Consider the following 12,122-nt stretch of genomic DNA (forward strand, 5'->3'; position numbering starts at 1 on the left):
AGCAACCTACCTCTCCAAAGATGTAGAGAATCTCTAGAGGTTTGCGGATGCAGTTGCGATCTTTTGTCAAGCCTCATGCACACAGTTCAACTGGCACAAAGTCGTGTGAATTTTGGGTTAGCTCATCCCCTACCCCGACCGGTTGGGTCCTTTCAATGGATTCTGAGAGGTGCCCCAGTTTGTTATCTTGGCTGACAGGTTGGGAATTACATCACCTCAAGGCAGTAGCTTGCCCCCCTTCTTTTAAGCATTCAGAAGAAGCTTCTTTACTAGAGCACGACCAGGCCTCACTCGTTGGTCAGGTAGTGGTGCCGAACTAGGTCCTTCTCACCACCATGTGGTACATCACCTCTTGTTGGGCCCTCTCCAGGGCATGTATCGGTCAAGTGCAGCGGTTGATCCACAACTTTGGGCAGGCAATGGCAGACCGGCCAAGCCAAGGTGGCGTAGAGAGTCATCATTCAGCATGCCAAAGTTGAAGACAGGACAGGGTTAGGGTTAGGGTTTACAGAAAGCAAATAGGCGTGGAAAACCAAGCAGAGGGAGTGAACACGACTGCTGTACTATTCAATGATAGAAAAGAAAAGTACAAGCCACATGATAGTGACCCCTAAAGGATAAGTGTTCACATGACCGGCCATAAATGTGCCGGGTGGACCAAAACACTTATAAACTGCATATAAGTGAAAATGAACTAAACTGGGGGAAAAAACCTCCACTAACTGAAGTAAAAAGTGCCCCAGTTACCTACTGATGATCACTAGCACTCCTCTGGGTGCATACACAGCATAAAACCCAACAAACCCCCCTGGAGTGATATGTGATCACTGTACATCATCCACCAAAAGGAAACAAATTCAAAGCATTGCGGAATACTTCAAATTTCGGAAGTGGTAATGCCTTGGTGAAGATGTCTGCCACATTCTGATCTGTAGGACAGTAGATCAGACTGATATCTCCTGCCTGGAGTCTCTCCCGAACAAAATGATAGTGAATCTCAATGTGTTTCGTGCGAGCATGAAACACAGGATTCCTGGCCACAGCAATGGCACTCTGACTATCAGTATAGATAGGTGTAGGCTCCTCCACTGAAATATCCATATCAGTCATAAGACGACGCAGCCAAACACACTCAACAGTAGTAGTGTAGGCTGCTCTCTATTCTGCCTCACAAGATGAAGTGGCCACTGTGGTCTGTTTCTTGCTTAGCCAAGAAATGCATGAAGCGCCAAGGAAGAAACAATTCCCACTAGTGGAATGTCTGGTATCAAAATCACCAGCCCAATCTGAATCACTGTAAGCATGTAACTGCATGTCACCCCCCTCAGGATAAAGCAAACCAAGAGACGAGGTACCCTGCAAATAACGGAATACACGCTTCACAGCTTGCCAATGTGACAACCGTGGGCTGTGCATGAATCTGCTCAACTGAGAGACTGCATACTGAATATCTGGCCTTGTATTACACAAGTATATGAGGCACCCAACAGCCTGAGCATATGTAGTGGCATCAAAGGAAACACTGTCATCTTGTAGTGACAGTTTCATCCCAGGCTCCATAGGAGTACTAATAGGCTTGCAATCCTGAAATTTAAACTTCTCCAGAAGTTTAGCAACATAACGTGATTGCAACAACCCAATGCCTCTGTTATCCTGCACAAACTGTATGCCCAAATAGTAATGTACAAGGCCCAAGTCAGACATGTCAAATGTCTGTTGCAGTATCTCTTTAAAAGCTGCAATTTTGTCATCATTTGATCCCATGAGCAAGAGATCATCCACATAAAGACTGATGACCAGCAGATCTGTCTCTTCTTTCTTCACATACAAAGTGGTTTCTGATGGACTGTTCACAAATCCCTGAGTGAGTAGAAAAGCATCTATTTTTGCATACCAAGCTCGTGGAGCTTGTTTCAAACCATACAAGGCCTTTTTCAGCCTGCATACTTTCCCCTCATGACCATGTTCTGCAAATCCCATGGGCTGAAATACATATACTTCCTCCTCGAGGTCCCCATGTAGGAATGCAGTCTTTATGTCCAACTAGTGAACAACCCAACCACGATGTGCAGCCAATGCAATGACACACCTAAGTGTCGACATACGGGATGTAGGAGCAAATGTCTCCTCATAATCAATGCCCTTTTTCTGTGCATAGCCCTTTGCAACTAGACGGGCTTTGTACCTGTCAATGGATCCATCTGCATGTCTTTTCAACTTATAGACCCATTTAGTACCAATGGCTTTCTTGCCTTTGGGCAGATCAACCAAATCCCATGTTTGATTCTTTTTAATAGAATCAATCTCATTCTGCATGGCTTTGTTCCAATGCACATTATCTCGTGCATCCACAAATGAATCAGGCTCATCATCATCCTGTAAACTGACTGCCATAACCAGATTCAAATCCATGATGTGTGCATGCTCATTGGTCCTTGTCTCCCTACGAGTACGACCAGCAAGAGGACCTTCTAAATGGCTGTCCTGTAATGTCCTCAAATACCATCTAGGTATATGTCTGATTTGTGGTGCCTGCTGTCCCATATTTGGTTCAACTTCTGGCTGATTTGGCTGCTGAATTTCTGCACCACCTACATCATTTGCTGGCTGTCCAGTACCCTCATGAGTTGGATCACCAACTGTGGAATGAAACTCCATGGGTAGAAGACCTTCAAATACATCATTTTCAGTTTGATTTGCCTCATAACCAGCCATGGATAATTCTGATTTTTCATCAAAAATCACATCCCGACTGATGAATATCTTCCTGGATAGTGGGTCATATAACCTGTAGCCCTTGCTCTCACGGCTATACCCAACAAAAATGCATTTTGTGGCTTTATCATCAAGCTTCCTCCTTAACTCTTTGGGTATGTGTGCATAAGCAAGACACCCAAAGATACGAAAATGCGATACAGAAGGCTTGCGGCCATGCCAAGCCTCAAAAGGAGTAATAGAAACCAATGCCTTTGTGGGACATCGATTTAAAATATGACAAGCACACATTACTGCTTCCACCCAAAAGATATGTGGTAGTCTTTTTGCCTTTAGCATACATCTGGCCATCTCCATGAGTGACCGATTTTTCCTTTCTGCAACCCCATTCTGCTGTGGAGTGTAAGGAGTAGTATACTGATGTTTTATACCTCTACTCCCAAGAAAAGAATTCAGCACATGTGACATATATTCCCCCCCTCGGTCAGAACGGAGAGTCTTCACCTTGCATCCTGACTCTGTCTCAGCAAGTGCTACAAAGGCCAAAAATGCATCATATACCTGTGATTTCTGTGTCAAAGGATAGACCCAGCATATACGAGAGAAGTCATCAATAAATGTTGCAAAATAAAAGCAACCACCTAATGACTTCGTCTGCATGGGACCACAAAGATCACTGTGTATAAGTTGCAACTTTGCAGTTGCTCTTAGAGCCTGATCACGTGGGAAGGAAAACCTGTGCATTTTTCCCAAAATACATCCTTCACAAATGTGATCTGGAGGCTTCTCCATGAGAGGTAGATCTGTAAACATATTATGTCGCTGCATAAGCATAAGACTACCAAAATTTACATGCCCCATGCGAGCATGCCATAACTCCGCATCAACCATAGCTGGAGTAAGAGTGAATGCATGATAAGCAGACTGATCCACTGGCTGAAATGCATCCAACTCATAAAGTCCATGACATAATGTACCAGTAAGCATCAAGGTCAAGGCATTTGCTTTGTCTCTGACCATGCATTTATCATCATCAAAGTGGACTTGCATTCCACAATGTGCTAAAGAAGAAATGGACAACAAATTCTTCTTTATCCCTGGTACATATAAGGCATCTGTAAGGCGGAGAATGGAGCCATCAATGGCTGTAAGCTGAATCTCCCCAATGCCACACACTGGATATGAAGCATTGTTGGCACACTGAACAGTTTTGCCAACAGGGGCAGGGCCAACATGACTAAACAAATCCCTGCGAGATGTGATATGCTTTGAGGCACCACTATCAAAATACCAAGTACATGCATGCTCTGTCAAACTGAGTGCCTGTGAAGACCAAGAGGCATCATAGCTGCATGTAAAAAAACAGTAATCTCTGTCCTCAACAAAAGAAGCAGTCTCTGGAGGAGCTTTAGGAGCATCATTAACAGACATCCCAGCTTCCTTTGCCTTCTCTTTGGCAATCCTCTTCCTACATTCCGTGATGTAGTGACCTGGCTTCTTACAGTAATGACATTTGCCCTTCTTCTTGGGCTGTCCATCACCTTTCTTGGTATCCTGTGAAGAACCACCATCACCTGAATTTTGATTTGCACTCTTTGGCTGAGATTTCCGTTTCCCCTTTTGACCTGTAGTAAATGCTTGTTCAGCATTTGTGTTCATATTCATATTCTTCCTCATTTGCTCCTCTTGTAGTAAGAGAGCAACAAGTTCCTGATACTTGAGGGGTTCAACAGCATTCCTCATGCTGAGGTTCAAAGAGGTATGGAAAGCCAAGTAAGATCTTGGCAAAGAGTGCAAGATGGTGGACACAAGCTGTGTCTCAGGAATAATCTCATCCACATTGATGAGTTGCTCTCTCAAATCCTGCAGCTTGTTTAAGTGGCTAGACATATCATCTCCTTCATTCATTTTCTGATTTTCCAGCTCTCTTTTCAAAAATGAGATCCTAGCCTCATTACGAGCAGCATACATTTGCTCCAAAGTCACCCATGCATTCTGTGAAGAGCCAGCTGAACGAATATGAGGTATAATGGACCTCTGAACTGACAATGCAATGAGTGACAAAGCTTGTGCATCCCTGGCATCCCATGTCTTTTGAGCATTTGTTCTCTGAACAGGCAATGGCTGTCCTGGAGCCTGTACCTGTTGTCCTCGTCCACGAGCACCCCCTTGAGGAGGAGTCTCTGGAGCCAATGGACCTGGACGTGGTTCATCACCACTAACAAAATCCCAAAGACCTTTTGCCACAAGCACATTTTTCAGCATAAAACTCCACAAGGAGTAGTTCGTGCCATCCAATTTGTCTTCCTTAGACAAATATGTGAATACATCACTTTGCTGTTGATTTGCCATTATGCTTTACGCACAATGTTGTACCTGTTTACCAAAAAACCCAAAAGCAAAAACCCTGATAACAACTGTACTCCACTGAATACAGTTTACCCAAATCTGCCTGCACTCTCAATCCTCTGAATGTGCAGCTTAATGCACCAATGACTGAGTAGAGCAGCAAATGGCGTACACAATGCCAAAATGCCCCAAAAATGCCCAAATCTGCTGCACCCAAACTGTGCAAAAATCTGTATATTTTCTTGCTAGAAAATCTGCCTGTTGTGCCTGTATATTTTCATAGAGAAAATAAAAATGCCCAAAAAATGAATTTTAATGCTTACCACCGAATGACACTGTAGGTTGTGTTATTTCTGCAAGTACAGTCCTCAAATACACAGTACTGAATGCTGCACTGAAAGTACACAGTGCACGTTTCTCTGTGCAGGTGACAAAAAACGCTGACTGTACAGAAGATAGTCGAAGGCGGCGCTATATTCAGCTGGTATGTACGGGCAGGGCGAGCAGGTTCACTGAAGACACGTCAGGTACAGTCGCCAGGTGTGTACAGTCGCCAGGTACAGTCGCCTGGTACGGATGCAAGTGTACGGGCAGCAGGTGATGATGGCTGCGCTTAACTGTACAGGCTGAAGGCGGCGCAGTACTGTAGTTGTAGGCGACGTGCAGTACCCGACTGAAGGCGACCTGGTACGGAAGTTGTAGGCGGCGCAGTCTGGATGTACGGGCAGTAGGCGCACAGCTGTACGGCGCTCAGAAGTACGGGCAGAAGGTACTGAAGCTGCTGTACGGAACACATATGTACGGGCAGCAACAGTACTAGCACGGCGCAGTGTACGGGCAGTGCTAAGCAGAGCTTCAACAGCTCTGATACCAATTGAAGACAGGACAGGGTTAGGGTTAGGGTTTACAGAAAGCAAATAGGCGTGGAAAACCAAGCAGAGGGAGTGAACACGACTGCTGTACTATTCAATGATAGAAAAGAAAAGTACAAGCCACATGATAGTGACCCCTAAAGGATAAGTGTTCACATGACCGGCCATAAATGTGCCGGGTGGACCAAAACACTTATAAACTGCATATAAGTGAAAATGAACTAAACTGGGGGAAAAAACCTCCACTAACTGAAGTAAAAAGTGCCCCAGTTACCTACTGATGATCACTAGCACTCCTCTGGGTGCATACACAGCATAAAACCCAACAAAAGTGGCCGGAGTATTATTGATCCTTCTATGCAGAGCACAGCCCTTCTAGGCAAGTTGATCATCAGAGGACTCCTCCCAAGTGGTGAACCCTGGAAGGACTTTCTCATGGCCCGCAGGTCAACCTCCACTCCAGTTTTTGGCAACCCCTCGATCCCCAAGCCTGTGATGGATCTTCACAGAGATGATGGGATGCACGTGATGCCCAGGCCATGGCAATGATCTCTATATCAGTGAAGAGATCAATTATCCCCCACATTCAGTCATGTAAAACGGCACAGCATGCATGGGATGTAAGCCCAGTGGAGCGTGCCTACCATGTGTCCAAGAGATAAAGATATAGAGAGAGAAGGGAATAGGGATCTTGCACAGTACACCACATTGAGCGGGAAACAGGCCCCCACCCCCACCCCCTCTTAGGAATTTATTCTGGAACAATTCCATGAGCACGCTGACCAAGACCAATCAATAAATACAAAAACAAACAAATATGCTGATGTAGGATATCCAAGTCGCGGTCAATGTCAAGGCACGAGATCTCTAATGCCGAGCACACCACGAGAACGACCCACAAGTATCTCTCACTGAGCTAGTACCGGATCCAATATCCAAATCCAAGTTATATGTCCAAGTTCTCCATCATAGTTGTCAGGTATGAAACGAAGGTACGAAAAAAACAGTACCGGTACGGGACTTTTAAATTTTGTAAAATAAGTTCGATTAAGGTACGATCCACTTTAAAAAACACTTGAAAAAAAGATATTTGTACACATTTAGAGCTACAAAGTCTAGAGAAGTCTGAAATTGTACTTTGTCATAAACTAGAAAAAAGTTAAAACACTAGTACAAAAACTCAAGAGTCATGAACAATGAACACTGAACATGCCATAGGTAAGAGTCGTGGCCCACGGCCTTCAATAGGAAACACAAAAAAGTATGTTGTGATCACAACACTAAGTACAAAAATGTCCAGTCTAGACTCTAGTACTCCTCAGAGAAATCACTACGGGAAGGAATGCCCTCGCTAGAGGTGCTCCCATCATCAGAGGCCAACCCAAAACTGCCCTCACTAAGGGCATTGCCCCCTCGTCATCGTACTCGGGGGCTCTCATGCCTGCAATAAGAGCATCCTCTTCTTCAACAACGTGTGCTAAAGTGCTTCTCGAAGTCGAGCCGGTGCCACGTCTCACATATGTAGCCACCGGGGTCAAAGTAGGGCGCCGAATAGTGCATCCGCAGCCTCCTACTCATGTGCCACCTCTAGCTGCACGACCTCTACGAGTACGAGAAACTCGACGGTCAATCTCCTCTAGCTCCCTGTAGAGATCGGCATATATGGCCTCCTCATCTGGATCTCGCTCCTTGTGGACACTCTTAAGAGTGTCCATTGTCAACTTGAACTCGTCGACATTCACCTAAAAGCAAAGTTCAAACATTTATAAATTATTAGACTTTAGTCATGCATTTATAACTCATCATTAATGAAGAACTTTGAACTCTGGAGATCTCTACCTGTTTAGAGATCTCCATGTCATGCATCTTCTCCACCATGCGCATGTTAGCACGGCAATATACAAACAGCTCTAACTGCATCCATGCTGTTGAGACGGTTTTGTATCTTTGTATGTATGAGTGAGTAGGAACTCCAGTTCCTCTCACATGCCCCCGAAGAGCAATCCTATGACAAATAAGAGTTAGAAATTAGAATGTAAGAACTAGTTAGTAGTTACGACTCTAGAGTATATACTATAAAGTTACAAACTTTAAAGTTGAAAGTCTTATTCAATACTCACGTGTGACAAGACTCTCAAAGCCACTTTTTGTATGTGAGCCATTTGATAACCAAATGACTCCCACCAAAAAAGTGGCCCGACCATTGGCTCCCTACTCGAGCAAAGTGGGTTTGTAAAAGCGGCTCCCCTCTGATCATTATACCGAATGAGGTCTTGGAGGAAGTCTCTTTGCTCGTGGATGGGAAGTATCCTTGGCAAGTAGGCATCCCGATCAGAAAATAGCTCCTCATCGGCGAAGAGCCTTGGTACTTTGTAGGCGGGATGCAACAAGGCCGCAAGACCATGGATAGGTCTATGCATCCATCGCCACCTCCTCTCCACAAGCTGTCATGTGCAAGTTTTGCCCATGGACATGTCCTGAAGCTAGTCCAGAAGGGGCAACCAGAAAAAGATGATTAGAACCAGGATTTGGAGTATGAAGTGCAGATTTGGCTAGTGTGGACTAGGAGAAGGACAAGGAAGAACCTGTTGGCTGCATAGCATGCTGTCGGCTGCATGGAGAACAGGCAGATCAGCGCTTATGATATATTGTCCTGTCAGCAGGCTGACCAGCACTCTCTTTGTCCAAGAGGCCTATATAAAGGCATAGTTGCTCATTGTGTTATTCATTCACTCCATTAGGAGTGGGTCCAGCATTTAGGACTGTTTTGGGTGTTTCCACCTTATCATGGAAGGCAACCCATGGCTGCAGATTTAGAGGTACCTTTTTGTACCATATGAATATACTGAATTTCTAGCTCTCTCTCTCTCTCTCCTCTCTCTTCTGTCTGCGTTTTTGCATCAGCATGTTCTAAGTGGTGTTTAGGGCTGAAAGAAGACTCTCAGAGCAACAAGGCCGCAAGACCATGGATAGGTCTATGCATCCATCGCCACCTCCTCTCCACAAGCGCCACGATCGAATCGCGTCGCGGAGTGGGTGGAGGCTCAGTGGGATCCCTAGAATGCAAAATTTTCACTTTAAGGTTAAGCCTTTAAGGAACGAGAAAGAGATGTGAAAACGAGATTTGAAAACATGGAACATGGGTTTACCTAATCCCCTCCATAGGAATGTCGGGGTCGTCCTCAAGCACGGTGGTCACACGAATCTCCGCTAGAGCCTCTCACATGAAGTGGGTGAGTAGCCTCAATGTGGAGTCCTCTATGTCGGTCGTGCATAAAACCCTATACAATGGAGTCACCGCAATGACAATGGCACACACCTCGCGCCAAAAGGACTCTCTCATGCATAGTCGTTGAACGGCTCGGGCCTCGTCCGCACTAGTCACCAACTCCTCTCTTAGCCATGCGACGAAATCCGGTGAGACCACGGTCATCTGGAGCTTCAGTTGCACATCGTATAGCCACTTCAAGAGAAGCCACATGTAGGCAAACCGCGTGGAAGAGGGCTTCTTAAGCTTCAAGTCGCTTTGCTCACGAAACATAGCGAGCACCTTACCTTCTTTGTGAAGAAATTCACAATGGATAGGCCTTGTGCAACCACCCTCTTCACCCAGTCTAGCTTCCCCACATCCTCCATGAGTAGGTCTAGACAATGGGAGGCACAAGGAGTCCATACAATGGATGGAAACTCCACCTCTACCAAGCGCCCCATTTTGCGGCAATTGGACGCATTGTCTGGTGATGACTTGAATGACATTTTCATGTCCGACCTACAAGTAACAAAATGGCAAATGCAATGACATTCTTAGAAGTTAGAAGCTTGAACATGTTACATAGATACTAGAGAGTTGAGACTTGAGAGTTAAAACTTACATCGCAATGCACATGTGACATGTGACATAGTACATACCTCTATGATGGCTTGACAGATGTGACGATAAAGTCCCCTGATGTTTTTTGCCCCGCCTTTCCGGTATCCGCAGTGCGTAAGAAGTATGTGCCGAGAGCGCATGAAACAAGGATATTCATGATACCCCTCTTCTTCCGATCACTCCATCCATCGGAGAGCATAGAGCAACCATACTTCACCCATCCTTCCCGCACAGGTGTGAGTTTGTCGTTGATCCTTTGCCTCTCGTCATCAAGCGCGGTGGTGCGCATCTCATGGTAGGTGATACCATGCCATTCACCATGGATGGCCCCACCTCCACAGTGACCTTCACCATTTTGTGCCATTGTGGAACCTTGAGCACATGGAAGGAGAGATTAAAATCGATCACCGTGTGTGCAATCTCCTCATTCGCGGCTTTCATCTTCGCCTTCACATAGGTGAGGTGGTTAATGTTTGCACCGATGGCGGTTTGCCTCAATAGTGTATGTTATTGGTTGGACCATTGAGATCATTCTTGGTAACCTGAAAAGGTCCATATACCATCATTCCTTGACTTTAGCAATCCAAAGATAAAGTCCATAGCAACTACTCTCCCATAGAACATTCAATGGGTACAATAATCCTGCTAGTGTTTGTCAATCAAACTTGACCTTCTGACAAACCAAACATTCTTGAATCATAAAGCTCAATATGTAATATGCGGAAGCTTCGGAGAAAGATCGGTAACTTCAAAACTCAGAATTCAGCACTCTTTTCGCGATGGAAATTAACGCAAAACTTGAAAGGAGAAGTGCAGAAAATAGAGAGAGAGAGGGAGAGATGGAGAGGACACAGTATTGGGTCCCAATTACCCTCTGTAGGGCCCCCACCACGGATGGTGTATTTGCTTTATTAGAATGATGAGAAATCTGAAAGAAAATACAGCAACCTTGGACCTTTTCTTGGCTGGAAAATCCTGCCCTTGACCTTCAGTTCTCCACCCCTTTTGCTTAGCAATTCCCTTGGCTTGTCTAGCCCTTGATTTGCTTGAGCTCTTGGTGAATAATGAGATGAACAATTGGGATTGTGGCCTCCACTATTTATACTACCCCATTAGGAGCAGTCAGCCAGCATAGAAGCAGTCAGCCAGCCCAGAATTGTCCCACGACTGGAAATTCAGCATTAAATGCTGAAAAATCCCATTAAATGCTGGAAAAATTCCCATAAATTCTGTGCATCTCTTCCTGGCTGGCTGAACATCTGGCGCCTGCTTCTGATTGGCTGGGCACATCTTTCGTCCACAATCCCAGGGCTGGGCAGCCTATATGGGCTGCCCCATACATGCCCTACAGCCATATAAAGGCTGTAAGCTCTTGGAAATAGCCTTATCTTTGCCCTAAAGCTGTCCTACAGTCCCTCCATGGCTGGTGGGTTCAGCCTGGGCCTTCTTGGCCCTCATGGGGGTGGTTCTACACCATTCCCATGCCCACACTCAGATCCGGGGTAGCCCTATGGGCTGGCCCCTTGTCTAACCACTATCTACTCAGTGATCTGGCATCCGATACCATACCAGATACACAGAACCACTGACATCATTCTAGAGGGAGACTCACAGCGCGGACTGGCACTATTTCATGTGCAGGACAGTGCACACCTGACCTTGGACTCATGTGCTCCTAGGACAATGCACACCTGACCTCGGACGACTGAGATGGATCCCTGGCTGACTCGTCCCGCACTGGGCTCACATCACCATCCCAGGTCCTGCACCTTCTGTACAGAAATGTCTACGTGGCATCCAAGTGCGGGATGCACGTGACATCCCCTTCTGCTTAACTTGACGGAAGCTGCATAGCCTCCAAATAATCCGTCAATAACGCCACATAGTCTTCGAAGAACTCTTTGTCGAGCCATACCGCTTCATGAGTTCCTCGGTCCTGAAACTTCGTGAGGAACTGTCGTAGTCTTCGGCCTGAGCCATGCTTGAAACGGTGTAGAAGGATCTGTTCTGGAACCATAATTTCTGCTTCATCCACAATGTCTGGTTCCGCTTCGTCTTTGACCTCTAAGGGGGTGGACCTGCATATGGCTTTAACCATACATCGTGCATAGTCCAACTCGGAGGTAGCTTTAACTGCATAGACACCTCATTAATCTTTTTCCGGATGGGGAAAGGTCCGAAGCTCTTGAAAGACAACTTTGGGCATCGCTTGCCCACCTGCTTCAATCTTTGCTTCATAATACGTAGAGAAACCCAATCTCCTTCCGAAAACTTCATATCCCTTCGGTCTTTATTGGCCTGTCGGCTGCTCCCTC

At 45.7% G+C, this 12,122-nt stretch overlaps 1 protein-coding gene and 1 long non-coding RNA gene across 6 annotated transcripts in view; both read right to left on the bottom strand.

The window, feature by feature from the left end:
* Positions 1-12,122, bottom strand: part of LOC147619781 (serine/arginine-rich SC35-like splicing factor SCL30A) — a 99,902-nt gene that overhangs the window by 7,138 nt on the left and 80,642 nt on the right. The window lies entirely within an intron of this gene.
* On the bottom strand, positions 6,271-11,409 carry LOC147619782 (uncharacterized). Its single transcript, XR_015261788.1, has 2 exons — positions 7,776-11,409; positions 6,271-7,678 (listed from the first exon to the last, which is right to left on the bottom strand). It is a non-coding gene; the product is annotated as an uncharacterized LOC147619782 (long non-coding RNA).

The sequence above is a fragment of the Cibotium barometz genome, chromosome 32, assembly GCF_041138505.1.
Source record: "Cibotium barometz isolate CiBa-2024 chromosome 32, ASM4113850v1, whole genome shotgun sequence".
NCBI lineage: Eukaryota > Viridiplantae > Streptophyta > Polypodiopsida > Cyatheales > Cibotiaceae > Cibotium > Cibotium barometz.